Source organism: Dreissena polymorpha, chromosome 8, assembly GCF_020536995.1.
Source record: "Dreissena polymorpha isolate Duluth1 chromosome 8, UMN_Dpol_1.0, whole genome shotgun sequence".
NCBI classification, from domain to species: Eukaryota; Metazoa; Mollusca; class Bivalvia; order Myida; family Dreissenidae; genus Dreissena; species Dreissena polymorpha.
This window is the reverse complement of record NC_068362.1, coordinates 92,368,424-92,395,959: the sequence shown is the minus strand read 5'-3', so window position 1 is coordinate 92,395,959 and position 27,536 is coordinate 92,368,424. Positions and strand designations below refer to the sequence as shown.

Below are 27,536 nucleotides of genomic sequence, written 5' to 3'. Positions count from 1 at the left end.
TACAACTGACAGCCCATATGGGCGGGGGCATGCATGTTTTACAAACAGCCCTTGTTTTCTAATTGAAATCAAGGTCAATTTTACGCAAGGGGGTTGACAATACACATTTTGAATTGTCTCCCTTTATCAGACTTTTTTCAACTGAAAACCTAGTTTTGAGACAATTGTGTCCCTCGTTTTAGTGTTTTATTACCGTTTTGTGTATTCACGGTGCCTATACCACGTGACTTTGTCGGATCTGTGTTGGGAGAATAAAGCGCGATCCAGTTAACATTTTTAAGGATCTCTTTTTAAATATTTCACCATTTTAAATAGGATTAAGTGGAGAGCCCGCCCTCGTAAGAGTTTTCTATAGGTATCATGATCTTTTTAAACAAATAAGTATTTTTTCAGTAAAGTGCAACCGCGTTTGAACAGTTAGAAAAATGTCGGATCAGTGTGGGGACTTCATTTTACAAACGCGCGGTTGCATAAATCAGTTCGTTTTAAGTTAATATTAAAGTTATAAGCAGCAATCCTTAACGTCTAATTCACAATCTGGTAAATGCAAATTTGTACATGAGACTGAAACGTAAACAATGCTATGTACAGTGGTTAGTAAATTTGCTACTCAATGGCATTTTTTCACATCAGCCAATTTAATTCGTAGACTAACTACAAACAATACAAAGTGCCATATATTTATGTATGATTTAGTACGTTTCACAGCGACTTGCATGTTCTTCTTTATGCTTCAAGAAACAATAGTATGGTACAAAATGTTGAACCTTTTTTTCTTAATGCATGTTTCTATTGAAAGTGCACAAGAGCTTTCCACAGGTTATTAAATTTAAAGAAAATGACATTAAAAGTTTTTTTTATACGGAAATACATTTTGTCATCTTTTTTGTAAAACGAAATCACTAATAACACATTACATAAAGAACGCAATATGCTGCTCACCCGAGACTTTGGGGAACTGAACTGTTCTGGGAAACTTTTGTAATGTTTCCGAAACCATTTTCGAATTTGACCGGGATAATACATGTACTGAGCAAGTAGCATACAGATTGGGCAAACAATGCGACTTCTAGATTGATCACATTTTTTCTCTATAGCCATTTAGGGAAAATTGCACTTCATAATTGTCTTGTTTTTCAACTGACAGAAAGCTTTTTAAATTAGTAGGAGGTACAATAAAACAAGTTAACCCGAAAGCGGCGCACATTTTGACCCATAGCTCATGACATGAAAAAATAGGACCACTATTCGATATTTATTTCCAAGAACCTAGCCTAACCTCTGTGGCTTACAGGTTCAGAAGAGATTTGTTTAAGTGTTCAGTGTATACATATCGCAAGTACCCTTCAGGGCGTGACAGTTTTGACCCCCAGTTGCTTTATATGATTTTTTTATTAGAGAACCACATTACGATGCTAAATGCCAAATACCAAACACCTGAACCGAGTGTTATCAAATATGTTTGAAGTTATCAATAACCTTATATTAGGCCAATTTTAACTCCAATGGTATGATTGAAAACACTTGGTAGAGGACCACCATATGCTATTACATGGACATCAAACACATGTGGGCATTTTCTGTTTAGAGAAGATATTTCAATGTTTCACTATAAACATCAAAGGGAAACAAGATTGTCCTAGAACAGGACCAATTTAAAGCACGTAAAGCATGTTTTTAAGAAACATGGTAAAGGACCACATGATGAAGTTACATACGAAATCTTAAACATTTGGGACTTGTCGGGTCAGAGACGATTGTTTTAAGTCATATTGCTATAAAAGTATACATACATAATATGTCCCCAGGATGCATGGTAATGTTTATTGAAAGATCTTTGAGGAAAGAGTGTGCAAACGGCGTTTCTACGGCGTTTCCATAGCATTAATTATAGCGCGCCGCCGCGGCGATATTTTTGAATAAGTTCAAAATGATCGCCGTGATATGGCGTTCCATGAGATTGCACAGCGTGCACTTCGGCGTTCTGCAAGCGAACGGCCTCGCCAGTGGGACAGGGGTTTTAATGACGCAAATGTTATGACCTTGCGTCATTATTTAATATATTGATTAACAATTTTGGACAAGGAAATACCCGAAATATATAATGGTTATCGTAAAAAATAACGTTTTATGGAACATATTTCAAGAAATTTACTCATAATTTGTTGTTCTTCTTTCAGATATTTTAATACATTTATAAATGTCAACGCTTCATGTTGTTTTAAATGTCATTCATTATCCCAGCATTATGCCCGAGTTAAAGAATCGAGGACTCGTTTGACACCTCCGTCATCTAGGAGATGCTCAGGGTCTGGCGCACTGTCTACTGACAGTACAAGACATAAGAACGACAATTCATATCCAACATATCGACCTGACCAAACAGGACGAAGAAATCATAGTGAAGTGGTTAAAGGGGCACCCAAATCACTTCTGCTTTTTTAGCGTACATATGGCGATCGTGCGGCGTTCTTGACGATTGGACGCCATCTGCATGCATTCTCACGAAGACCTCATGGGGTTCTTGAGTCGATGTGAGAGCTAAACGGTGAACTAATAATCGACGACGACATTTTTCTTCCGAAATCGCTTATATAAATTATGCATTTATCTTTTCTAATGTTTCAGATTAATTTAATTTTAAAAATTAAAATACGTAATCATGTTTAATTAAATAAACAAAACAAATTCCTAGCGATGCGATGAGTCTTCATAAAATTTCAATTAATAATTATCACGTATTATTACAACGGATTAAAATAAAATAAAAGTGATTATTATGAGCAGCAATTTTGTGACAACGGGTTTGTTGATTACAATGAAATGCCTAACGCATAGCAGGCATGTTGAATTTCTTCGCATTCGTACTCGTAAACTGAAATCCCCATCCAGTTATGACAAAACACAGTACTGGTGTGACGATGCTTTTGAAGTGGATGGATATAAAAAGCATCAATTTAAGTTGATCTACATCATCACTATTGTGTATGTGGGTACGAAAAAAAAATTTGGTACGATAATTTTGGGAACGAAAAAATTATGCCAAAAAAAATTTTGTTACGAAAAAAATTCGTACTCTACGAACAAAAATTGGGTACGAAAAACAAAATTGGGTACGAAAAAAATTTGGGTACAAAAAAGATTTGGGAACGAAAAAAAATTGTGTACGAAAAAAAATTGGGTACGAAAAATTTATGGTACGGAAAAAAAAATGTAATTCGACGTTCAGTCTTTACTGACCCTTAAGTGTTAGCCAATCAGAAGACGCCTTACATCTGTTGCTTTAAGAGATATTTGACATTGAACATTATTATTATTAATATGTATACCAAATTATGCAACTATCGACCGCTTACTAATAGATATTGAGCGTATTTATTGAACATTATTAATATTATTTATACCAAATTATGCGACTATCGACCGCTAACTCATAGAAATTGTGCGTACTTATTGGTCTGGCGTGGCGGAATTAACCTCTGTCTTATGCAAATAATGGTTAACACAAAATACAACCAAACCAGGCTGGTTATTATACATTTTTAATCCCGTAATCGTTTGGTAACTGTTCAAATGGGTATATAATCTATTTCAATGCATTAAATACTCGAAACTTTTTTTTTAAATGTTTTTTTTTTCAATTTTGATATTTTTATTTATTTTGTCCTCAATTAAAAAAAAAGAGATTTTAAACATTTATTATGAATAAATCTGAAGGAACATAGATCAGTTGTGGCCTCTCGGTAATTACCCATATTTGCTTACTTGTTAAAACCTTAAAACTTTCTACACTTCTATAATAGAAAATCTGGATTTAGGTGATCTTCAATGGTACATTTACACTTAAGCTCTGTCACAAGAGTGCTGGTAAACTCAAGTCACATATTTCAATCTAATCATGTCAAACTCGAAGTGTCAAAGTCAAATGAATGATGCGTTCATTAATTATTGTCCCATTGTTTACTACTGCTGTGAGTTTTTATATAATATAACTGATGACCATCATGTGAGAGAAAATTCACATTATCTTATTATATCATGTTGAGCAGCCTTTTAGATAACAAAGTTGGCTAGTTTTCAATGTCGCTTCTGGGGTTCAAACCTGCATCACAACCTTCTGCAATCAAAGACGACACTCTACCACTAGGCTTTTAGGAAGATTCTGAAATTTTTCGATCCCTCGTCAGAGCAACCAAACCAAAAATCAAGTCAAATATTGCCGACTCGGTATTATTGAGTCAGTTCATGGGAGATAATGAAAGATGCAACATCTCTCACGCCCCCTAGCATCGCCTTAAGCAGTATTCAATTCTAAACACGAAAGTGCTTGAGTCATTGATCCCGAGTGACCAGAAAAAAACACTTGATTAATGTTCGAAATAAAATCATTTGATTAATGACAATACTATTATTTGAGCAAGGTCACAGGGAAAGGGCAGTCTAATCAGTATCCAATTAAACTATTTGTTTTTGTCAGAAAGCCGCTTTTAAGCAAACAGCTTTCAAGCGACTGCAGGCTGATCTGGATCCAAACTGGCCACAATCGCCTTAATGTCTTTTTTTACTGTGACACAGTTCACTGACTTTAATATGATATCAAATACTAAAATAGAAAGAAGAAACAGAGACGTAGATTTTATCTACGTCTCTGGAAGAAATAATACAAACCAGTAATTTGAGTAAAGACTTTGTAATCAATGTTTTCAGGACAGCTTGGTGATCTGCAAATCCCATGTGATATGTTGATATCGGGTCTCATAGTCATTCAATAAGTCGCAAAATGCTCGAATACAATTTACAAAGCAAAATGTGACTTAAATTGATAACTAAAAATACCAGTTTTGCCGTGTCAAGCTGTCAAGATCCAGAAAGTCCTGCATTCACATCGAATATTTCCTTCGAATTCAATCCATTGTTGACATTAGCGGAGATTTAGTTAATAAATAACTCATATATCCTCAATGACAGTTTCTAAATAGCCACACAGGCCGATGTATGTTGTAAGAAAGTATTGACGCGAATGTGAACAGTCTCTCATGGGCGCGGCCATTGTTGTATGTTGAGGCACGAACGACAACTCTGCTGGATAATGTTATCAATGCTAATCATCGAGATATGCCGATTAGAAAAATCGAAAATTAGTCAACGCTGTATTTGTATAAATACTGAGAAGCAGTTGGAAATTAACATAACTCACTTGAATATTTTTCTGCAGTGAATTGTATTCTTGTTTGGCAAGGTAGTAAAAAAATATTTAAATGAACGTTTTTTTTCTGCTTCTGCTCATTGACTTGTTAAAAAGTTGTCAGAACTTAACATCATACAATTTTTTAATCATCGTATTGCATCATTACAGGGTGTGAAATACGCACGTTCCCCATGCAATAATTAAAACAGTTAAACAATAATTCAAATGATACAAAACACCGATTTCATGTACGCACATACGAAGAAATAATTATAAACAGTACAGGGGTGTCTTACATGATATGATTCACTTAAAAATTAAGTTTATTAGTATTACTCATCATAATGCAAAACATCGTGAGGGGGTGTCATTTATTATTAGTGGAGTTATTATTTAAGTTAATATGGAAATATTCATAAAATAAACATGTTTGGGAATGACATTAACAGCATCACATGCGCGCATGTGTTTTATCGCTCCAAATGCTCGCAGTAAGCAGTATCAAAGCGACATTTGTGTTGTCGAGGACAATCACGTTAACGAGTTTGAGCATATACCTGTCTTAAAATTAATTGTTGTATGAGACATTTAACATATTATTATAAACGACGTAGATGCTATTTGAGTGTTTCAAACGTAACTGGAAAAAACACATTAATCAACATATCTTCAAATGAAATGAACTGGTGACAATTGACAAAATGCCGTATACAACCAGTTGTTATAAGCTGTTAGGAAATACTGCAAAACGTTTTAATGCATGCATCATGAATTGGAAAACTGACTATAATTGCAAATCATTAAGCTAACAGTTGGCTAACAATATTTATATAACAGGTATTAAAGGTGAAGCCCAAAATCGGGCCCATTAGCTATTCAACAATAAAAGGGTGTTCATTTCGGAAATTAGATATTGTTGTATGTGAATTGTAAAACGTCGTTTAACGACTCTGGTTTAATAAATCGCGATGCTTCCTTCCATTCAATGTATTGTTCGCCCGGTTTGCTCCTTTTTTTTACAGAAATCTTCTCTTTTTTTAATTAATGTGGTTTTAAAGGAAATAGGTATGGCTTTCACATATTAGAAAGAGAAAACCACTATAGAACACATTAATTGCATAAGCTTGTCTTATAGCTTATTTTTGTATGAGGCATTTTACATATTATTATATATACGATGTGGTAGCTCTTTGAATGCTGCAACCGTAACTGCGAAAGAAAAAACATCTATCAACATATCTTAAAATGAAATAGACCGGTGACAATTGACAAAAATGCCGTATTAAACTTGTTGTTACGAGCTGCTAGTAAGTATTGCAAAACGTGTATATATCATATACTGGAAAACTGACTATGATTGTCAATCATGAAGCTAAAAGTTGGCTAACAATAGTTATATAACAGGCATTCAAGGTTAAGTCTAAAATCGGGCCCATTAGCTATTTAATAATGAAGTGGTGTTCGTGTGGGAAATAAGTTGTTGTTGTATGTTAATTGTAAAACGTCGCTTAACGACTCTGATTTGATTAATCACGGTGTCTCCTCTCATAAAACCTATTGTTCGCCCCGTTCTCTCATTTTTTTACAAAAATCATTGTTTTAACTAATGTGGTATTAAAATATAATAAGTATGGCTTTCACAAATAAGAATAAGAAAACCACTATAGCACACATTTATTGATAATCATGATCACTTGTATGTTTATGAGAGCGCTTTCAAAACGTTTTTGTATATCTGGAATTGTATTGATATTTATATTGTTATGTTTTAATTGTAGCTTAATGGCAGGATGGTTATTTATGTATACCATACTTTTCTTCCACGAAACACTGAAAATGCAATATATATGTTTATATAAGTAAATATGTTTTTATGGTTTGTTTTCAAATCTTTTTTCAACAAGCCGGGATTTTGCTATTACTTGGTTTGTTTCATTCTTATTATAAATTAGTAACTCTATTGCTACTTATTAATGTTACATCATAAAGTATTTACCTTGTAAGAGTTATTGTACTGTAAACGTTTTTGAGTGATTTACGATGTTTTGATTATGCAACATTTGATTTGATCTGATTTATAGGATCTCGTTCAGAAATTCAAATTTTGAGCCGCGTTCTGGTAAAATAAGGCTTTCTGCAGTTAGAATAAGCCTCATTGGCGATAATTTCAGCTTTCATAGAATTTGTCGTGTAAAGGAAGCATCTGAACAAAAATCTAGTCCACGTAGAAAATAGTATCCCTGATTAGCTTATGCGAACTTCACAATATAGTATAGGTACGATTTTAAGCGTTAAAAATAGTTGAATATTGCAAGTTGTGAAAGATTGATGCTGGTGTCGTCAAAAAAACAATCAGATATTGTAGAGAGGGTTAGCCATATATATTGAACAGTTGAATTTCAGTCTGATTTTTAGTGACCTCTTTACGTTTCTATGTACATGGTCAAATTCTCATTTTAATTGCAAAAATGAATTGCTTATGGAACTGGGTCAAGATAAAAGTGATATTTGACAGAATAATTGCCTACAAACTTGGATAAAGGTTATTTTCACATTGATGTCCCATACAAAAACTGCTTGTGGAACAAGATTTAAGGCCAATCCCAAATATATATTCCACTGAAAAAATGATTGTGACTTATATATTCTTTTCAATTAGTTGAATCTGATTTTAAGTTGTGAGAAGCTGGTGTGGATGTGTATATAAAATGGATCTTTTGACAACCAATCCAAGAACACAATAACTAGTCAATCAATCCATCACAAGGTCCAATAACATATCCGATCATATGTTGTGTAACATCTAATCAATTCTCACGGTCCCAAGACAGCCCATCCAATCAGACGGTCTATTAAGACCTTACTCTGTTACTTCTCTGATGCGTTTCAAGTGCCAGTCCACGACAGCCGTGTCCACAGTGAAGTGACTGCGGTGGTATAGCTGTAATAGCTGCGTGAACTGAGGCCCCTATAGCAATGAGGGGTCCCTTTTCCCTGTAACATGGGGTAAACTGCGTATGCGTAAAGTGTCGTCCCAGATTAGCCTGTAGAGATCCCAGATTAGCATATGCAATCCGTACAGGTTAATCAGGGACGACCCGTTCAGCTTTAAATACATTTTTGTTTTAAATTAAAATCAATCCACGCAGGTTAATCAGGAACTACATTTCCCGCTTTAAACACATTTTTGTTCTAAATTAAAATTCAGTTTAGGCGAAAAGTGTCGTCCCTGATTGGCCACATCAGACTGCACAGGCTAATCTGGGACGAAACTTGATGCTCATATATTCAGCCTCTCAGCAATTAGGTACAGGATTTTCTGGAACATGAAGCTAGTTTATATTGATGGTCTCGCATTCTACAAGCTAAACAGTTTTATCAGATCCTAACCAAACGAAATGGCACTTTTTGGGGCTATTTCATGCTGGTCGGGATTTTATGTAAATTGGATCTAATGTATTTGAAGTGTGAAGTGTGCTTGATACAACCGGGTACAAGGTATGTGAGTAAAGCGTCGTCCATATTACAAACATATTTTATGAGGACACATACGAAATATAATTAAGAACAATACACGGTTGTTATGCCTTATTCTGTACATTTAAATGCTCTTTGATAAGGATTACCCATCGTAATGCAATTTTGCTTAAATACATCGTGATGACGTGACATGTATTATAAGTGGAATTATTATCCAATTATTATTATTCAATTAAATACTGTAATATTCATAAAATGAATATGTTTGTGAACGGCATTATCACTCAAAATGCTCTCACTCGACCGTTTAAGAGCGACGCTTATGTTGTCAACGACAATCACATTGATGAACTTGAGCTTATACTGTGTATAAAAGCTTATTTGTGTAGTATACACTTTAAATATTAAAATATAGAAACACGATTTTCAATACGATATGGTTGTATTTTTATTGCTGCAAACTGTAACGCGGAAAGAAAAGGACGTATCATCAACATATCTTAAAATGAAATAAAATGGTGACAATTGACTAAAACCTTTTTAAAATAGTTGTAAAGAGCTGATGTGTAGTAATGCAGCAGGTTGTTTTTATGCAAAGATCATACATAGCTACATACTAAAACTAATTGTCAATCACTACCCTAAGAGTTGGATTACAAAAATTATAAAACATGTTTTCAAGGTTAAGCCCTAAATCGCGACCAGAAGACATTCCTATAACAAAAGTCTGTGTTTAACATTTTTATTGAACGGATGATCATCATAAGTTTCTCAGCATTCTATGTGGAATAGTTCCAAACGTCAATAAAACGGTTAACGAATATACTTGAAACTGTATCGAGCATTTTGCTAACTAGGTGGTCAGGTCTATTTTTGCTATTAACATTGAGATCAGTATGTCCTTATTTGTCCTGCAATTTTTTTTTACAATAAACAGATTGACATATCGTAAATTAAGTCTTCCTGTGGCATATGTTAATTGTTAAACGTCGTTGTACGACCATGATTTAATCAATCATCGAGTCTCATCAAATAAAACCTAGCATTCGGCCGCGCTCTCCTTGTTTTTACAGATCTTTTATAACAAATGCGGTTTTGAAGGGTAATACGACTGGCTTTCATTAAACAACATTGATGATTATTATCACGTGAACATTAATTATGGTGCTGTCAAAACGTTCTCGCTAGAAGTGGTAATGCACTGGTATTTCAATTTTTCATTTTTTAAGTGGCTTGCTGACGCGATAGTTTGTTTTATTATCATAGTTTCCTTCCCTAAATATTTGTTAAATATTGTGTGAATACATTTTGCTTATTTTATAAATCTTGCGAACAAGACAAGATTTACCTGAAATGTATTATAGTGTTACTAGAAAAGTAGAAACTCTGTTGCTATTGGCGAATGTTAAATTAGTGGGTAGCTAAAATATAATACAATTGGTTTGATTTGTTCAACGCCGCTTTTGCTGTGCTATGAGATTACTTATCTGTTTTTGATATTGCGTTATATATTGATGCATATTTCACTGTATGGAAATTTAAATGTTGCAGCTTCACTTTCAAGTTGTAATATTTCTAGGACACCATGCTACGATTACATTACCTGTACATAAACTTATAAAATATGTATACCAGGGTGCAGAATCATCGGGGTTTTTAGGGGTTTACACATGGACTGGACAGAATGTAATCACACCGTTAATAACCAGCGTCGTAGCCACGTTGAGGCACACCGAGGCAGTTGCCTCGGCTAACATTTGCAGAGCAATGTTGAGATAACAAGGAAAAAAAGGAAAATTAATGTCAAAGAATAAAATGTATAATGAAATTGAGGCAATTTAATGAATTTTAGACACTGTGATATTCACAAACAAATATTATCATTGAATTCAATTGGTTCAAGTTGAGGCAGATAATTATTTCAATATAATAACTTCAATTGATTCCAAATGGCTCAGCAAAATGATTAGGAAAATCCGTATATTAAACAAAGCGTCGCACTGTACACTTCGATGGTATAATTATGGTGGACATCGGAACGTACCGAGCTAGAATCGGTGTTTTACGGCCAGGTCTGGGTCTATTTTGGATCTAGACACACTTCGGGTGGTTGGCGTTTTTGGCTTTATTGGTATTCCCCTCTTTATGGTCGGCGTCGAGTTAGATCTGGGACCGTTTCAGGTGGTAAGAATCTTTGTTTACATTAGAATTTTTAAATTATGATATCCCGCGTATTAAACTTTTTGGATATAAAGAAGTTCAAGTCTTTACATTTTAATAGTCAATGTAGTTGATGATAGACCAGACAGAAAATGATGACGCAGTGCTGAAACAAAATTTTACACAAGACAATTGAAAAAAAAATGGCCAGAAGAAACTTAACTGATTTAAGTTAAATATTTGTACTCCTAATGATAACCCTGTGACGCAATCGGTAACGCGTCAGACTCTGGATCCATTGACCACTATTATATTGTCTCTGCGTTGGTTCGAACCCCAGTAGGTCCGTTTTTTTCCAAATAACTTTGTAATCAATGATCCTTTTATATGTGCTTATGATTGAAAAACTATTTTGATTTAATGTATTTAAACATTTTTATAATCCCTATGGTGATTTCAAGCTCTTAATTGAAAAAAAAATCGTCCATGAATTGTTTCACGGTGAACTTGCCTGAACTACAACAGCAAGTTTGCGGAAGCTGATTTGATGTAAACTCAAAAAAAAAACTCATTCCGAATAATATCTAAAGTAAATAATTATAATGTTATTATATAGTAGCATGCCAATGGCATCGCTTTAATGTTTGTGCATAAACACATTCCAGTTGATCGAAAACAAATTCTTCAAATGTGGGATTCGACTGGAGACAGGAGAGTTGAATTAGCGTTCAATTAGATTGATATTTAAAAGTTGAAGAATAATAAAACATGTTAAGACAGTGAAAAAGGTTTTCATAATATATGAAACATTATTCGCTAAACTGTTTGATAGATCTGTTTTCTTCATATTATAAGGTAGATCTGTATTAGTTTAGTATTTCAAAAATAAAAATATAAAACACATTCTATTATCCATATGCATATTTTGGCTTGTATGAGAGAGCTGTGTCTCATTGTGTGGTTGTAAATGTTTTCGTTCAAAAACGATAATTTCGTTCGGTTAAGGAAATATTCTGGGGATACATTTTCTGGCGGCCAAGTTAAATGAGGCGTTCGAACACAAACATTGCGTCTTGCGTTTTGTTTCGGAGATCTTCATTAAAGTTCAAGTTAGTATTTGTTGATTATAATATATAATTAACTTTAATTTTTTACGCACATGTAGATTTGTTCGTAAATACCGTGATGGTACATGAAGAATTTGAATTATCGATTCGTAATATATATTCGCGAGGTAGTTTTTACCGCGCGTTCATAGTTTGCTGTTTTTGTAACGTGTACACTCACTTAAATTGGATGTGTATACAGTTTAAATTTATTTGTACGAATTAAGAATATTTGTGTTTCGTTGTTTCATTGAAAGATTCAACACTATTGTTGACAAGACCCAGCCCTCAACAGCCAACCCACATTTCTAGTGCCGCGGGGAATCGGCAAGGTTGTCTTCTGACAGACCACACACGATAGTTCCAGGTTACATCCTATTCCTGAAGTTTTTTCTTTGGTTGTTAACATGCTATTTGTTTTACATAAAAAGTACACTTTTATAACAGCATAAAGTACTAGTCAGCAGTAGTGCAACACTTTATGCAGATAATTTAAAAAATGTGTTATTCTGGTGACTATATGAATTAAACTGTCATATAAATATTTGAGGGTTTAGAAACAGATCATGAATATTAAATAGCACTGTATATTTGAAAAGTTATCAATAATACTTGTCCATGAAAAAGTAAGCGAATATCATGTTTTTATAAATAAAAAATCTTGGGATATTTAAGCACATGTATTAAAATGATCATATAATAATAAACCTAAACTTGTACTTTTTCAGAAGCTGTCAAGCAAGTCTTTCTGAACACAAACATGGAGTTTTTCATAAAAGCATTGCTTCGAATGCCAGTGGCTGCCATGAGGGAGGGTGCACCAAGTCTTCGACGATGACATCAGCCATGGCCAAAGAACATTATGATGATTAGTTAACTTGCTATGTGACTGGTAATTGTGTTAATAGTTGCAACTAATAAGGTTTACAATTTTAACCTTACCTTATACACTTTAAATTATGGCTTTTATTGTGCCATCCTCAAAATAAGACTGCCTTTGTTTCTATATATATATATATATATATATATATATATATATATATATATATATATATATATATATTCTTAAATATTAAGGCGTTAAGTTAATATAATAACATGAATAGAATTTAAAATAGTTAAGTATTAAGAACAACGTTTGCCGTTATCGAGACTCAAACCATTGTATGTCATTATATTGATTAAACAGTTATTGCTGTTACCACTCGGCAATCCGGACTGCTATACAAAGTCTGCTTTTGATACTTTATTTATGTAAGTGATGTACGTGTACTGTTGTTACACAATTTAAAGGAATTATCAGAAACTAGCTACTCTACAAATTTTAACGGAATTAACAGAAACAAGCTATTCCAACATATTCAATCGTTTCGAGTGTGTAACACTAGTTTCGAGTGTGTAACAGTTTATAATTTATCAATTTCAAATGATCACTATTCATAAACTAAACTTTATTTCCATCATCAGTCAACGCCATATAGTGTCATTTTGACAATCTGTGAACAATGCCCTTCAAGGCTTTCCTTTCTTTAGCCAAATTTGTATCAATATATATTATACAATCTTGTAACTTTTGCTATTTTATGATAAGTATATTTTAATGAAGAAAATGATGCAGCCAAATATAAATTTCTTAAACAAAATGTTTCAACTTGCAGTCGTTGGCTAAATTTGGTGAATGGCAGAGTTAGCCCTGCCCTTTTTGGCTGTATATTGTTCCAAATAGGTAGTTGAGATTAGATTGTGGGTGAAAAGTGCATTTTTATACTAATTATGTACATTTTGTTAAAATAATTTGTCCTTAATTTCTGTTTCATGCACGCTGTGTGTTATACTTAGTTACATACAGTCGCCTATTTAAACATTTTATACATCAATACGTTTAATAGGTTACTTTTAAACGTCTAAAAATTCATATTTTTATTATATCAGCAGGATTGTTTTTGTTCCTTTTTGTATTTAATCCTGTTGTTGCCTAAAGAAGGCACATTGTGTCAACATATTGCTGTTTTTCAATTTCAACCATACCTGAATATTTGTCATGTCAAAAAGTTTCGATTAAGTTTATCAAAAGTATGCATTTTATCATGGGTGATAAGTTGGTTCCTTTTTCCTAGTTCCTTATTCTTTATTCGAATAAGGAATAAGGAACTGTTCCTTATTCCTTATTTACGCGTAACATCTTTGCTATAGAGTTTAATAGAACAATAATACAAACATTTCTGAAGTAAATCAAAACAAAATAACTCGAATACATTTACTTTATGTATTACGTTACATATTCATGTTTCTTCTTCGCGCTTGCATAGGATTTCTTGTTTAAACCGAACCGATATTTTTTAATTCGAATACTTATTTCAAATCAACAAAACCTAAAGCACATACTATTATTTTACATGTATGAGATAAAAAAAATCAATATTGTACATTTAAACATGCTTGTTTTTATTTATAATCCAATTCCTTATTCGAGGCTGAATACGGAAAAAGGAACCAGTTCCTTATTCCTTATTCAAGCCGAATAAGGAACTGGCATTTTCTTACTTAAACACCAATCCAAAATTAACCACATATAAATGAACATATTATGTATATATTGGTTGTATATGGAAAATTCTAATTGCAATACATTTCTACTAAAATTTAAGTGATGATTATCCAGTTCCTTACCAGAGTTGCGACACCTTAAGGGTTTCGCAGGATGGAATGAGTGGGGAGATCAAATCAAATTGTAAACCGATTATTTCTACCAAAAAATTGGGTACGAAAAAAATAAATGGGTAAGAATAATTAATGTGGGTACGAAAACGTTTGGATACGAAAAAAAATTGGGTACGAAAAAAATGGGAACGAAAAAATAATTTGAGTACGAAAAAATTTGGGTACGAAAAATTTGGGTAGAAAAAAAATAGGAACGAAAAAATTTGGGTACGAAAAAAAATTGGGTACGAAAAATTTTGGGTAAAAAAAAAGAGTGTGTACGAAAAAGTTTGGGTACAAAAAAAGTTTGGGTACGAAAAAATGGGTACGAAAAAAAAATTGGGTACGAAAACATGTGGGTACGAAAAAAAATTGGGTACGAAAAAAAATTGGGTACGAAATAAATGGGTCCGAAAAAAAAAAATTGGGTACGAAAAAATTTGGGTACGAAAAAAATGGGTACGAAACAAAAATTTGGGTACACAAAAAATTTAGAAGGAAAAAAATGGGTACAAAAACATTTGGGTACGAAAAACATTTGATTAAGAAAAATATTTGGGTACGAAAAAAATGGGTACGAAAAAAAATTCTGGGTACAATGGGTTCATGTTAAGGTTTTAGCATGGCAGACGCCGGTGGCGAAAAGACACTTCATGACACAATGAGCTTGCTATGACAAAACATTTTGTCCGAAAACAGCCGAGCTCATATGCATAAATCAGTGAGTAATAGTACTTATACTCAATAAAAGCTAGGCACAGCGTATAAAATCAGAACCACTGGGCCGAATCTGCTGAAACTTGGTCGCATTATAGATTATGGTCCAAACAAGCTACAGAATGAGCGCTTCTGGACCTGACAGCGTAAAACATTAACCGATAACGGACAGCACAAAATGGGTCATTTTGTAAAAAAAAAAGTAAACTTTAAGTGGCATTTAATGACTTTAAGACATCAGAAAGTTCAAATGTTTCATAATCTGCACACTTCGACTTGTTTGTTTTTTTTACAAATTTAGAAGCATTTATCCTTGGGGTGTATATAAACCCTGTTATTCAATGTCAAAAATAGCTAAGCAGCAATTCCCCTTTAACATTATTCCTTATATTTAATTGTATTGTTTAAAAAGATAACTGTGTATATTTAATCATAATGGCTCCGTATTTCACACTTGATAGGCCACTGCTGGGGCTTGAACCCAGAACTCATCTCACATTGTAAGATGCATTTTTCAATTAAACTACAATGACTGTATCGTGTGAAGTGGAGCCAACATACGCCCACATAAGTGAAAAAATCATTACGTCGATATATTTGTCCTGGGCGTTTTCGGACATGTCGCATAACTGTTTACAACAAAAGATGTATACATAGATAAATATACATACATGTAAATGGGGAAAAAATGAACCGTCTATTTTTTATTTTTGCTTCATATAAACACATTTCCTAGCCATGATTTAAAATTATATCATGTTGAAATCATTTTTAGACAGAATATTACTGAAACTGCAATAAACAATAAGATGGATAGATATAATGTTTAATTCTATCTTAATGTTTAATTCTATCTAGTACAATGAACAAATGTTCTTCCGATGCCATTTTCACTAAGGTATAGGTATTGAATCCTGATATATATACGACTAAAAATGAACATCTAAACAGCAGTATTTTACATGAAGAGTACTCACAAAACCACAACAATAATACTCGATGAATGGGCTGTCCGAAATCCGAAAAATATTTACACTACAATAACAAGACGTTAATACAAAATATGCACGTTAACATTATTCAAGATATGAAAGCAATATATCAAGGGATATAGGAAATATTTGGGGTGGTACGCACACTTTAACATAGAGTCAGTGTGCAAATTTCACTTTTGAAACCACTAGCCCGTTCGGGCTACCAGATGGAATTTTTCACTAGCCCGAACCAAAGTTTACTAGCCCGAACTGTTTATCACAAGTTTTTAAAATAAGTTGATATTTTTGCGGTTCTGGATAGATTTTATTGCAGGTAGGGTGTAATTGATAGGGATTGCAACTAACAGTTGATCCCAATTAACTGGAAATGTTATTATAATATTTCAATGACACAATACGATTATAATATTTATGTATGAGGCTATTCGTCAATCAATACCTTACATGCAGTCAAGATGCAAAGGTATATATCCAGTCTGTAAATAATTTTAGATGTCAATTGTCCAAAATTTGAAATCCGAAACATTTAGCCGAAAGTCTGAGGCCGTATGATAAAGCGAATAGAGGGCAGTGTCTCCTCCCCCTAGCTTACTGTTCTTTTTTATAGTCTAATTAGGTCCAATTCTGGTGAGTACAATGTGAAAAATTATCAACCAGACCATCCGTAACATCGCATGTGTATTCATCATTCTAGATATTTTTTTATCAAGAATGTCGAAAATAAATTAAAATCGACAGATAATACCGTATCTGGAAACAACTGTCCAAAAACATATCAATGTCAGTCTTTGCACGTGAAATAAAATATGCATATCGTTTGACTGCCAAAACTGAAAATCAGTAAAAAGTAACCAAGCAACTACGCTATCAATATATAATTTGGTTGACATATTCTATTAAAATATGATATTGCAATGTGTTAATTCGTCAATAGATCATTACAAATCCAAGATGGCGGACATTTAAAACATTTGTAGACTTGTATGGTTTTCTAAAAGTACAGCAAATTGAACAAGCTGGGTAGATCCGCATTTTATTCGCACGGTATCAAAAAAAAATGTCATTCAAACTCTGTCATGTCAACATAATAGGAAGGGTGAGGAAACGCGATACGAAGCTAAATAAACCCTCTAAGGTATGGTTCGAAAAATAAATAGCCCAATCGGGCTAGTACCCATGGAAATTCAGTAGCCCGAAACAAGATCAACTAGCCCCGGGCTAGTGCGAATTTCAAACACTGTAGAGTTATCAATAATATGCATATTCTACATGGAAAAAGTGTCATAATTCTTACGAAATGCAAGTGAAACAGTTGTCTGCTCTTGTATTTAGGTTGGGGACATGTTGGTTAAGAAATATGCAAAATATGGAAGCAATACGTCAAGGGACATAGGAAATATTTGGGGTGGTACGCAAACTATAACATTTGCACGCTAACGCCAATGCCGGGGTCAGTAGGATAGCTCCACTTTATATATTTCATATTTAATAGTCGAGCTAAAAAGTAAATATACTATATTAATAAAAACAAGCTTACCTCAATCACAACTTTAATGCAATGCTTATAACAATAAAGTTACAATGATATTTCATTGATTAAAACTAACTTATTACTATTGGTTGCCCGCACTGGCAACCATCTTTAGTATTTTGGTTGCCCAGATAAAAAATAACGAGCCCAGAAATATGTACATGTGTATATTATACTTTCTTTTAATAAAATAATAGATAATTAAATAAATTTGCTGACATTGCACTACTCAATGTTTGATGTTTTATTATGAGCCTGAATTTGATCATTTCCTATTCCTAAATAATGAATGTTATTTAACTAGTATTGATCCATGGTGGTCAATTGTTATTCAATTTTTATTGCACTGAATTGTTTTAAGCTTTAAAAAAAAAAAGTTGCCCGGCCGGACTATCAACTTTGGAAATTGAGTTGCCCAGGCCAAAGCTACTTGCCCTGGGCTCACGGGAAACCACTAATTTTCATCCCTGTATACCCTTTCATTTTCTGTTCTTCCATCCCATTCTCAAAATGAATTTTAAACCACAATACTTTATAATAACATTTGTATTGAATGCTGACCATATTATGACCCAAAAAACAATTTTACAAACCCATAATCCAGTCGCAGCGAGTTTTTTTATTTAGTTTACCATTATCAGTGTTCTCTGTAAGACCGGCAGCGGGCCATTTCGCCGGTTACATTTACTCTAGACGCCAACTATTTTCCCAAAGTATATCAAGTAAAATGTCACAAATGCTTTAGTTTTACTGCATAGTTGCTGGCCATATAACTGGCTACACAATTTTTTTTGGAAAACACTGAATTATGCATGACAAACACTAAATATTAAAATACATCTTAGATTTGTTTGTAAAATAAAATGACACTTTTAGCTTGTCTTCATTGAAATCCAAAGAGTAAAATAATATCATACGAGATAAGACAAAAATTGCGCTATCAATGGAATGGAAAATTAAAGTAAAAAAGCCAGAATTTACATAAATTTATGGTTGATAAACACAACAAGGTAAAGGTAGTTTGTGAGATATAATCATTATACAGTTAGTAAGGCTCCATTGGTCATTTTCGCCTCGGGTACTACATGTACTTACATGCACCTCAGGTACTCTTAAGTACACTGACATGTACCCTGGGTTCAATAAATATACTACAACGTACTGGTGAATTTTAACGCTAAATCGGTTGTTGTTGGCAAATTTGTAAAAATTAATTATGTTCACATTTATGTCAATTTTCTGCTAAACAGCCTTTATAGTATCTAAACGCATACTCAAAAAGCAACATGATGCAGATATTTTGAAAAAGAAGTTTGTTTAAGGTAAACAATATCATTTTACGGTAATCAGTAGCGTGTTTTACGACATCGGATTTTGGGCGGATATACAACTAGGGTACAGTCTAACATCACCGGGTACGTTTAAGTATATTTACCATACCCGGAGTACATGTAAGTATACTTTAGAGTACTTGGGGTACATGTAAGTAGAACCCGAGCCGAAAATAACCAATCAAGCCATAGTAAGTGAGTGATGGTGTATGGGATATACCTCCTCAGTAATTTCATACCATACGAGAGCTTCGCTGTTTGATCAGTTTCATCTTTTCCATTTGATATCATGAGTCAGAGAAAAAAAACTCAATAATGAAAAAAAAAAGGTAAATAGAGGGACAAATGTTTTCTTCCCATTCATTCATTCAATTTAGATTTAATGATTAATTTGTCCAGTGTGAGTCTTTACATATACTGTTAATTTGTTAAACAGTTAAAACACAAGAGTTGTCCTTATATTATATATTAGGACTGTAAAAATACATTCGAATTACTCGAATACGGCTGTGGATGATTCGTATTCGTTATTCGTCACCTCCCGAACCGAATATTTGACGAATACAAACAACGTGGTTCGAGTTTGAAAGTTTAATCATCTTACCTTACAAATGAATGTTCATACAATTAACCCCTATATTTAAATGTTCTTCTCCTAATTCCGGTGTTTTTCATCATGTTTACCCCACCCACTATGTTACACAGTGAGATTATCAACAAAAATGGCGGGAACCGGTTAAATATTTACGACATTGAAATGAATTGAAAAATCTTTCGTAGATGTTTAATGTTTATTTAGGTTAATACGAATGATTTGATGCTTAAACATACACACAAAGGATAAGCAGATGCAATTTCTTTTTTGTTTATCTTTACGACAATGATTGTGCAACTTATCAACAAACATGGAGCCTTGCACAAGAATGCTATTGGTATCGTTGACATGCCTGCCAAATACACGTTGTTTGTCTGGCGCTACTTTGGTCTCCCCAAAAAAGACGATGAGACGATGACAATTTGCAGTGTTTTGTTATTTCAAAGTGTTATATGTCATATTTTCAGTATGCAATGATACTCAATTAATCAAATTGACAAATACACATAGTTTCATACTATATAATGTCATGTCAAGTTGTCAGTATTACTTTTGTTCATTGAAATTCATATTCACGAATAAATATTCATATTCGCTACCCTGTATTCCTGATACGTATCGTATTCGTCACCTAGTGTATTGGTTACAGCCCTAGATAATATAGGCATATGATATGGCCGTAATCAACTTTAAATAAAAAATAATTACGAATATCTTTAAACTGAAACCTTTTTTATAATAGACTTGTTTTTTTCCTCAATCATTACTAGCGATAGTAGTTTTGTCACAAATTAGAGGAATTTGCAATGCAAATGGTCAGTATTTTAATTAGAGGAATTTGCAATGCAAATGGTCAGTATTTAAAAAAGTGTGCAACTCATTTTTTCACATTTTTGAACAGTTAGCGACTTTTTTTTTTCTCACAAATTTGAACAGTTTGAGACTCATATTTTCACAAATTTGAACAATGCTCAATAAATTATTTTCACAATTTCCAACAGTCACAAGTCAAATTTGTTCACAATTTTGAACAGTGTGCAACTTATAGGGGACAAAAATATTTCTAAACTGCACTCGTCCTGCAGGACGAGTGCATTTAAATTTGCACTCGTCCTGCAAACACATGCACTCGTCCTTGAATATGTGTGAAATAAATTTTTCAAAGGGCTCATATGACTAATAAAATTGCCTATATCACTGCTAAAATGCTGCTTACTCAGTTATTCATGCCAGCTGATCAAAAAAGAAATGTTAAGCAGTGAAATAAGTTCTTTATGAGGAACACAAAATAAATTAATGAAGACTGCTGTTTTACTTTTTCTAATGCTTGCGTGATTTCTGTTTCGGACGTTTGAACATCAACCCCCCCCCATCCCTTTAAAGAACGCTCAAATGTCAGATATTTTTCGGACGAAATTCAGACTAGTTATAAACTGTACTCTGCAGTTAAATAATTCTTTAAAAATCAACACTTACAGTGAATGCAGTTGGATGGTTCCCTGTCAACATTGACACCAACATTTACATGTACTCGGGACTTAGTCTCGCATAACAATGCGCACCTGTTGTATGAAATTTACAATTACTATTTCCAGTTCATTCTCGTTCTACTTTCGGAATAGATATGCTTTAAGAAAATGATTTTATTTAATTATTTACGGGTCCTAAAATACATATTTTAACATCTGCTTTTCCTCTTGTCCTGTAGGACGAGCGCTTTAGGGAAATTCACTTGTCCTTATAAAGTTTTCACTCGTCAATATGAGTGGACGAGTGGAATTTTTGTCCCCTGACTTATTTTTCCATAATTGTCTAGATCGCGAGGCTCATTTTTTACAACCTTCAACATTGGTGGACTCATATTTCACAATTTCCAACATTGTGAGACACTTTTTTTTACAATTTTCTAATGTTTGCGACTGCAGGGGACAAAAATTCCACTTGTCCGCTCGTATTGACGAGTGAAATCTTGAAAGGACGAGTGAATTTCCCTAAAGCTCTCGTCCTACAGGACGAGTGAAAAAAAACTTATGTTAAAATATGTATTTTCTGACCAGTAAGACTCTTTTTCATTAAATAAAATCATTTCTTAAAGCATATCTATTCCGAAAGTAGAACGCGAATGAACCGGAAATCGTAATTGTAAATTTCATACAGCAGGTGCGCGTTGTTATGCGAGACTGTGTCCCGAGTAAATATTGGCTTTTTGGTGTAAACTTTGCGCGTCCATGTTGACAGGGAACCATCTGACTTCATTCACTGTAAGTATTGATTTTTTTAAAGAATTATTTTACTGCGAAGTACGGTTTTAAACCAGTCTGAATTTCATCTGAAAAATGTCTGACATACGAGCGTTCTTTAAAGGGGGCAGGAGCGATGTTTAACCATCCAAAACGCAAGCATTAGAAAAAGGAAAAAACAAATTTGTCTTCATTTATTTATTTTGTGTTCCTCATAAATAAAGTAAGTTAACATTTCTTCTGTGATCAGCTGGCATGAATAACTAAGTAAGCAGCATTTTAGCAGTGATTTAGGAAACATTGTTAGTCATATCAGTCCTTTGCAATCTTTCTTTCACACATATTTGAAGGACAAGTGCATGTGTTTGCAGGACGAGTGAAAATTTTAATGCACTTGTCCTGCAGGACGAGTGCCATTTATAAATATTTTTGTCCCCTGGACTGATATTTTAAGAATTTTAAACAATGCGCGACTCATTTTTTCACATTGTTGAATAGTCAGTGATTTTTTTTGCTCAAATTTACAGCCGAATTTCGGCTGCTTCCCAATCGCAAAAATACACGTTTTTTCCCAAAATTCTGACCAAAATTTCCCCCAAAAAGCCCAACTTCCAAAAAAAAAAAACATTTTTTTTTTTTTTTTTTTAGAAAGAAGTCTCATAAAACTTACAAAATATATAACTTGAATTTAGTCATTTTTGTCCATAAATCATTCCCAAACTTGCCACTTTTATTGATTAAAAAAACAACAATTTGACCAGACTCCTTTTCTAGAAAACTCCCTGAACATGCACTTAAAAACAATATCACAATATCACTTCTGTTACTTATAATCCTATTTATAATGTTAATTTTTCCCAAGTTCATGGTTTATCGCGCTATTTTTCCCAATTTCACGGTTTATCGCGCTTATTTTCCCAATTCAAAAGGCACAGGCTGTAACAAATTAAAGGGATCTTTTCACGCTTTGGTAAATTGACAAAATTGAAAAAAGTTGTTTCAGATTCGCAAATTTTCGTTTTAGTTATGATATTTGTGAGGAAACAGTAATACTGAACATTAACCATGCTCTAATATAGCCATTATATGCATCTTTTGACGATTTTAAAACCTAAAAATTATAAAGCGTTGCAACGCGAAACGATTGAATAATTTGGAGAGTTCTGTTTTTGTCGTTAAATTTTGTGAAACTACGAAGATTGCTTATATAAGGTATAAAATACTTCCAGCGTATGTACTCGGCGGAATAGCTCAGTAGGCTAGAGCGTTTTTACTTCAGGACTATGGCAGGACTCCAGGGGTCACTGGTTCGAAACCTGTTCCGGGCAATGTTCTTTTCCTTTTTTTAATTTTATTCTTGATTTTTTACTGGAGCTTTTACGATCCTATGTTTACATTTATCGATATAAAGCATTTAATGAATAAGTTAAAAAATGCCAAAATCTGTGAAAAGGCCCCTTTAAAGCAAAAAAAATCACTGAATAGTCACCACCCATTTTTCTCACTGTGAACAGTGCGCGACTCATTTTTCCACAATATGAACAGTGTGCGACTAATGTTTTCAAAAAATGAGGCGGCAGAGGTTGCTGCACAAAGATAAAAAGCCCACTGCAATAAATTTTATCCAAAAAATAGCAACATGGCTTATTGAAGCTAAACAACCCTTTCTACATGTACTTTCAACAAGCACACAGTAGCAATAACCACGCACCTGCTATGCAAATTATTGCGCAATCGGTGTTCAGGCAAAAAGTTGACCGAAAAATGTAGGGTGTTTTTAACGCTTCACTACGAGCGTGAAAGAAGTAATCCAAATGAAAAATTTGCATATGTGGGAGGAGATATGTCCAAATAAGCAGTATCTGACCTTGCCATGACCGGAAAATAAAAAATCATTGCTCAAAAGTGAAAGTAAAAAATTCGAAGGCCAATATTTTGCAGAAAGAAGGCAGATTCACTTGAAATTTAGCTTTTAATAAATCAATTATTGTGTTTTTTAATAAATTCTAACCATTTGAATCAGGTATATGCGCGTGAAATAATATATATTTATTTATTTCCAACACCACTATTCCTGTGCAGTAGAGTTACTCCCCTTTACGCGGAATTATTACATTGTTGTTACGGTGAATTCGGGAGCGATCTTTTGAGCAGTTTTACGGATATCGGTACGATAAACACAGTATTTGTTTGGCAGGAAGAGAAATCGTCTCATTTGGTATCGATGCAGGTATGAATTCACTTAAATCACCTAAATTATTGTGTTAATTATGTCAAAGAAAATCTGTTCCAGATCGTACCCGCGCCATGTCGTACCGGACTTGTCTTCATTTGTAACAAATGTAAAATGTAACTTCTGTGATTGATCATAATCATAAACTTAAAAGCTAAGGTACGTTATTAGTTTTAAGTTGATTATACATTTAGGGAGCATTATAATTCGCACACCATCTCATTATTAGTTTTGTTAACGTGTTAAAACTGCTATAATTAATTTCAGTTCTTATTTCATTTACAATATTAATATACAAAAAATAAATGGATATTATTATATATAAAGGTTAGGTTCTAGAATTAACCTTTGCAAAATTGAGGATGCAATGCTAAGACTCGGTTATTATGTGTCGCAGGTTTTGTGCATACCGGTATTGAAATTCTATTTTATTTACTTGTTATTTTATAGAGAACATGACTGACAAAGATCTATTGGACAGTGATTATGATGGGATTTCACAAATACATGAGCACAGTTACATTGTGGTAAGTAACATTTTAAGCAGTTGCATGTTGAAGACATTGAATTTGATGGTTAACAATTATATCCTGAATTAAAACTTAATTATTTAATAATACAGAATATACACATGCCTCTACTGTAAGAAATAATATTATTGTTGGAAATGTACTTTGTAAGTATGATGACAAAAATATGAATGTGTCTGTTCATTTGCATAGATATCGGACTCTGACGAGACACAACCACCTTCACCTTTTGGTTGACAGGAATATTCCAGTGAAAGATCAGTTGTTCAACAGCCTTTTTGACAAACAGTATGTGTGGCTGCATCTTATTATTAATTTTAATATTACTATTAAAATTAAATTGGAAATTACTTCAGTTGGCAAAGGAATTCCAGTTATTTCATCATATGGCGCTACATTAAAAAGATGACTTAAATGGATGAAATATTAAATGCCCTTACAATTGGCTAATTTTGATCTCAGCATGATTTTTTAGCAAACTTTGAAAAAAGAAACATTGAATCAGTAAAAGCTTGTAGAAAACATTTGCGGTTAAATGTTCTGTTCTTTCAGTTTGTCAGTATCACTTAATTAATATTTGCATGCAGTGCACTATTATATTTCAGCATCTTTGGAGTTCCTTTCATGAAGAAAACAAGCTCTTAATTAATGTATCGACAATGATTTACTAAATCCAAGAAGTTGTTTAAAGATATTGAGCTGTTACATACATTCGCCTATTATGAGTTCGAAACTTCTTACAGTAATTATTATAATATTTTTTTAATTATTTTATTATATGTTTATCTTTTTTTGAATAGGTGTGTGTTAAACTATTCTAACAAATAGTGTTTCTGTTTCATCTTACAAAAGTATATAAGATTTAATTTAGCAATGCATTGTCGATCTTTTAGAATTCCTGGTGCTGCCATTCCTAATCAACCGACATATCAGAATTTTGGATAAGAATTCAGATTACTGGCTGCATATTCAACCGTAAGTGTTTTTCCTGTTCAATTTAACTGCTAATTCATAAATAAAACTTTGTTTAAGAGAAATAATATTACTTAGAAAATGTTCTTAAATACCAGGTTGTATCACATTTGTATTGGGTGGGTGGGGCAGTTGTACATGTTTTGGATAATGTTTTTTTTTTAAATACTAACCAAATAAGTTTTTGTTTTTTGAACATTTATTCTTGTTTTGTTGTACATTATTTCAACTGTGATATTGAATCACATGCACATTTGCAATTTAAAAAAATCAACTTTGTATTGTCTATTTCAGGAATTTTTGGGTCCTGGGTTGGTGGGGGGTAACGTGTTTCAGACCAGAATCCTGCCGGACCATCCAATTGCAAGGACATCTAACATAGCTGAAATGTATCTGTAATGAATTATTAAAAGTTTGGATAAAAAATGTGTTCTTAAATCATTATTTTAAACAAATTATACACCCAGGTTGACTATTTTGAAAAAATGAAAAATGACAATTTTTACACATGGGATTTTTCAATGTTTCCGCATTCACTAACATTACTTTAGACAATGTAAGATAGACAAACCATACATATTTGGAAATGGTTTACTAATATCTATCAGAAAATGTATAATTTTACTGGGTTTATGTCAATTTTCAAAATCAGTGGTTATTGCTACACACAGACCAATGACAGTAGGACTACTGGCACTGACCGTTGGTTCATCAGCATGAAAAATGGGTGTCAAAAATAGCACAAATAATGTAAAATGTGTAATATGCATGTATAACGATGAAACTTACCAACCACTCGACCAGGAAACATCTGTTGCAGACTATGTGGGATTCGGGATGCTCTCCCACTGGCATCATATGCAGATCAGTGGTCACAAGAACGTACACATCATTAATGTCAGCAATATATATCTCCGACTTCAAACACACAGCTTGCAAAATCGCTGAATATTGCACAAAAGCAGCTTCGTTACAAACTTCCAGCAACTCGAAATCCACAAGCAGTCTCGTTCCCCACCAACTTTGACTTCGCAGCGAAGGCATGTTTTTTTTTGGAAACCGTTAACATCTCACAACTAAACGTATACTACGGAGATTGACAAGTTGAAAAATAAATTACTGTTATCACTTCCAATTTGCGCACTACGTTAAAATCCAGTTCCATTTTGTCTTTATTGTTGAAATGCTACTCTACACATTCGCTTTGAAAATAGCGGTTGGCGTGTTGTTGGAAGTACATGTACATGTCGAATGTGTTATTGTAAAAACTATTGGTATTGTGTTTTTAGTGCAGACATTGTATTTAAGTTTCGATTTCTAGCTTAAATTTATATATTTTGTTCAATAATTTGAGTTTAAATGTGATTGTTTGTTGCTTACTTACGAACTATTTTTTATGTGTAAATATGCATAGACGCTAGTGGATATGTAATCAGGTTACCATATTTACAACAATAAAATTTAACGGTTGTTTGTTTTTGTTTGTTATGTTAATATTTTCTTAAACGTATGTTAAACGCAAGATGAAATTATTAATTAATTTTGGAATAAAATCGCATTATGTATTATTTAAAATCAAATTTGAATTGCCTAGCGCGTGAATTGTCTCCTGGGGGTGAATTGTGTTTGGGTTGCTATTAACGCTTCCGGCGAGAACTCATTTTATAGCGATTGCGCAATAAAAAACACCACTTTTTCGTCATTTTATCAAAAACTGGACTTTTCCCAGACATGACGAATACGCCATCGTCTAGATCG

General features: G+C 33.2%; 3 long non-coding RNA genes across 3 annotated transcripts in view; all 3 read left to right on the top strand.

Moving 5' to 3' along the window:
• LOC127842660 (uncharacterized) overlaps window positions 1-27,536 on the top strand; it is a 47,957-nt gene that overhangs the window by 7,298 nt on the left and 13,123 nt on the right. The gene's annotated exons all lie outside the window — the stretch shown is intronic.
• Window positions 11,494-12,923, top strand: LOC127842661 (uncharacterized). The gene is made up of 3 exons (XR_008031814.1): window positions 11,494-11,937; window positions 12,192-12,301; window positions 12,663-12,923. It is a non-coding gene; the product is annotated as an uncharacterized LOC127842661 (long non-coding RNA).
• LOC127842659 (uncharacterized) lies at window positions 23,840-27,248 on the top strand. The gene is made up of 5 exons (XR_008031812.1): window positions 23,840-24,273; window positions 24,727-24,803; window positions 24,999-25,094; window positions 25,700-25,781; window positions 26,073-27,248. It is a non-coding gene; the product is annotated as an uncharacterized LOC127842659 (long non-coding RNA).